Here is a 4768-nt window from a genome sequence, read left to right as displayed (position 1 = left end):
AAAAAATCAATAAAATATATATATATATATTTTTTTTAAAAAAGAGTTTATTTGAACCAAACTGGTGACAACTGCTGGGAAGCAAGATCTCAAATGCTCCTCGGAGATCCTTATTTTTAAACCAGCGTCTCAAGTGTTTCTGGGATCAAATAAGTGTGGGCACCTGTGCCGGGTGAGCCCCTTACTGAAGTGAAGATGGCCAACACCCTTTTTTCTTTTTTAATTAAAGAAGGCGAAGCTCACCTGTGTCCATAGCTACATAAATAGCATCATAGCGTTTGCTCCTGGCAGGGGCGGGCCTCAGATGGGTCCCGAGTTTGCAGAAGTAGCTGCGTGGCTGCCTGCAGGATTCCCACAAGGCTGAACAGAAACCCAGGTCCCCAGGCTCTGCGGAAGGAAGGAAGCGAAAGCAATAAGTATACGGCTTTTCTGTTTACTCTGCGGTTGGATGTAGTGGAAAAAGCTCGAGTCTGGGCCCGCGTTTCTGAAATGTTGATAGTTGAGCGGTATGGTTATCTGCCTGGTCTGTTCCGAGCTAGGGTACCCGTGGCTTTGCAAGAAACATTTATGATGTTGAGGATGCGCTTAAAACAACTCAGTTGTAAGTGGGGAGACCAGTCCTTCGGATGCATTGTGTAGGCACCGTGTTTGTGTTGTAAGGTTAAAAACTACTAACTCAGTAAGTTTAAAGCAGGTTTTGTTTGCTAAGAAGCTTGATTTTTATCACAGGCCAGAAACATTTCTCTGTTTTCCTAAGCTCCTGACTTTGGCTTTGCTTATTGTTCTGATATTCTGGTAATGAGGAGGGAACCGGGAGTGTGGTCAGGAATATATGATTTGTAGCAAAAAAAAAAAGTTCTCTTTCTTTTAAAATTTTTTTATTGATTTCAGAGAGGAAGGGAGAGGGAGAGAAAGATAGAAACATCAATGATGAGAGAGAATCATGGATCGGCTGCCTCCTGCACACCCCACATTGGGGATTGAGCCTGCAACCTGGGCATGTGCCCTGACCTGGAATCAAACCGTGACCTCCTGGTTCACAGATCGAGGCTCAGCCACTGAGCCATGCCGGCCGGACAACACAGTTCTCTTTCTTCCCCGCTGACCACTGGCTGGTATAGTGAGCTGAAGGCCATGTTTATGAAGCAGAAATATCCAAGTGAGTTTCCGTGAATGATTTAACTAGAACACCCCTCTCTCGGCCACAGTCCCCTGGGCTCTGTCTGGCATATAATAGATACTCTGCAGATTAACAGGTTTAAATTTTTTTTCTTGCTTTGTCAATTGCTAAAAACTAGTGAAGTGGAATTTTTTAAAATAAGTAAGTTCTCAACAGCCTGGCTGGCGTGGCTCAGTGGTTGAGCATCGACCTATGAACCAGGAGGTCACGGTTCAATTCCCGGTTGTGGGCTTGATCCCCAGTGTGAGGCGTGCAGGAGGCCGGCGATCAATGATTCTCATCATTGATGTTTCTATCTCTCCCTCTCTTAAATCAATAAAAAAAAAAAGTAAAAAAAAAAAAAAAAAGGAAGTTCTCAATGGAAAGCTTACCCAGTATTCATGCTCCCAAGTTTCGTGCCTCCTCTAAAAATGGTTTCTGATCCTGGCTCCTTAAGATGGGAGGTTCCGAGCCCCGTGAAACCACTGCGTGATGGGGAACACAGCTTCTGGAGACGGGGGCACGGGATTCCTCTTTCCCGGGGGAGACCATGGAAGAATCCTGGTCGCTGATCGCCTTTGCTCGGTGAGCATGACCGATGCGTGCATTGTGGCTCTCTTTGGGAGCGCCTTTGTAGAGGCGTTGCCGCTTATAATCGCCACACATCTTACTTAATAAAAGGATGCCAGGTCCTTGGATGTCCCCAGGGAGGGAACACTGTCATGGTTTTGATTCTTGGTGATGTCCCCCTGCCCCCGCCCGGTTCGGACATTGTCCTGTCCTCAGAAAGGTGGCTACGGGCTCAGAAAACGAACCCCATTCAAGAGCGCGGGCCGTGAGCGTGCACCGAGCACATCGAGGGAGCTTTTGTTTTTCCCCCAAACGGTCTTTCTCCTTCCCTTTATAACATCCTCGTTTGGGGGTCAGTTTTGGCAACATGTGCAGGCGTTTCTTCATGAAAAACTGTTGTTGTTTTCAATTTTGAGGATTTTTTTTTTTTTTTTTTAGTGTAAAAAGAAGAAAAAGCAGAGGCCTATTTTGGTTTGTGAGGCCACAAAACAGAGCCGAGATCACCGGTTGTAGATTCCGGGGCTTCACTAGTCGATATCAGGAACACCTTTCTAACAATTAGACGGCCTTTCTCCTCTGCTGGTAGCAAGTGCCCTCCACCCAGCAGGGAATGAACACAGGTGCAGGGGATTCACAAAACAGTCGATTCGCCTCCGAGGCTCACCCAATGCCGAAATTCCACGCATGGTATTCTACATCCCACCCTTGAACTTCAGTGCCACGCTCATGTATATAAATAGCACATTAAAAAAAATAATTCTTTTTAAAAATATATATATTTTTTTTGATTTTTTACAGAGAGGAAGGGAGAAGGATAGAGAGCTAGAAACATCGATGAGAGAGAAACATCGATCAGCTGCCTCCTGCACACCCCCCACTGGGGATGTGCCCGCAACTAAGGTACATGCCCTTGACCAGAATCGAACCTGGGACCCTTCAGTCCGCAGGCCGATGCTCTCTCCACTGAGCCAATCCAGCCAGGGCTAAAAAAAATAATTCTTGATTGTTGCAAGTATTACCTATGTCCCCCTTTTCCTCCCATTGACCCCCCTCCAGCCCGCCCCCATGCCCTGACTAGGCCTTCACCACCCTATTGTCTGCATCCAGGGGTTATGCATCTATGCATACAAGGTCTTTGGTTGATTGCCTCTTGAAATTCATAGAGTTATTACTTTTTTAAAAGACTTGGTGACTTTAAAAAACACTTTTATTGATTTAATTTTATTTTTAATTAATTAATTTTTTTGAGAAGGGAAAGCAGAGAGGGGAGATAAGCCACAGTGTGAGAGCAGATCATCAGCTGAGCCTGCAACCCGGGCACGTGCCCTGACGGGGACTCGAACCAGCAAACTTTCAGTGCCCAGGACGATGCCCGACCAACTGAGCCACACAGGCCAGGGCTAGAGTTATCACTGTTGGTTATAGTGATACCTTTTGTGCCATAAACTAAGACGGTGACAAGAAAAAGGTTCTGAGATGCTCTCAAGTCCAATGGCTGGAGGGAGGGAAGGATGGGGGGGGGAGGAGAGAGAGAGAGAGAGAGAGAGAGAGAGGACACAACCTGTTAACAGCTGTGGACCAGCTCTGACAAAAGGCCCCCCACATTCCTGTAAATCTGTTGGAATTTAGGATTCATTTCCAGGTGGCTATTGCCCCGATTCCAAAAGGGGAGAACAGCCAGGCGTGCTGGACCCACAGGAGCCCCCGCGTCCTATTTGCACATGCATTTTCCAGTCCGCTGCCCACGGCCAGTTCACAGGGGTGGCCCCGTGTGTGCTGAGGGTGCCTGTCCCGGAGCAGGCCCCACCCCACCTTCCCGTACCCGCTTTGTTGATCACAAATGTGACTTCTTTCAGAACGGCTGGCCTCTCGCCCCCACCCCTCCCTGACGTATAAAAACGCTCCACGCCCGGATGGCGGGCTCATCTCTCCACGGAGCCGTGTTGCTGGTGGTTTGTATGTCCCGCCTGAGGACCTGGTCCTGTTCGCGCCCAATGGAGCCTTTCTCTTAAAAAGCAGCTTTTAGAGGTGGAAGTTAATTTTTTGCTTCACGCGCGCACAGGAAGAGAGCCTTATGATAAGGAATACATTCTTCGTGTGCCTCAAGCCAGCACAGGCTGATCTGGGGGGCTCCTCCTTTGTCCACAAAAAGGCCTTGAACAGATCTCTGCTCAGCAAAGAATCTAGACTCCAGTTTTTTCACCGCAAGCAGCTTTATCCTGCAAACCCCGAGCCACCAACCCAGAGTGGTTTTAAAACACTGCCCAGCTGGTGTTTGGCTCGGTGGATAGAACGTCGGCCTGTGGACGGAAGGAAGGGTCCTGGGTTCGATTCCGGTCAAGGGCACAGGCCGGGTTGCAGGCTCTTCTGTTGTTCTCTCCCTTCTCCCTTCCTCTCGGAAATGAATAAAAATATATTAAAACAGCCCTAACCAGTTTGGCTCAGTGGATAGAGCGTCGGCCTGCGGACTGAAAGGTCCCAGGTTCGATTCGGGTCAAGGGCATGTACCTTGGTTGTGGGCACATCCCCAGTGGGAGGTGTGCAGGAGGCAGCTGATCGATGTTTCTAGCTCTCTATCCCTCTCCCTTCCTCTCTGTAAAAAAGCAATAAAATATATTTTTAAAAAATTAATAAATAAAAAATAAAAATATATTAAAACACACACACAACCCTGCTCAGAGAACTCACTTTATCACTCTTGCACTTGCAGCTCCTGCTCCCCAGGAGTCAAAAATCAACGTGCTTTTTTTTTTTTTTTCTAAGACCCCTTCCCAAGGTTCTGGATTGGGGTTCCCCCCGCCCCAACATCTCTTTCCATTTGCGTCTGAAGTGCAGTGACGATAAAACGATCACACAGACGCTCGTCCCAGTGTCGCGCTCCCCGGACACGGCCCCTCTGCAAGGGGACAGTCCCGGCTGTTTGTTTTGGAAAATGGTAACGTTGTTATCGTTGTAACAAATTATCCTTAAAAATCACTCGGTGTGAAATTGCAGATTAATCCCATCGGGACGGGGCCCTCACAATCCCCCGGCCCTTTG

Source organism: Cnephaeus nilssonii, assembly GCF_951640355.1.
Source record: "Cnephaeus nilssonii genome assembly, chromosome: 22".
NCBI lineage: Eukaryota > Metazoa > Chordata > Mammalia > Chiroptera > Vespertilionidae > Cnephaeus > Cnephaeus nilssonii.
The sequence above is the reverse complement of the archived record's forward strand: the minus strand, read 5'-3'. Positions refer to the sequence as shown.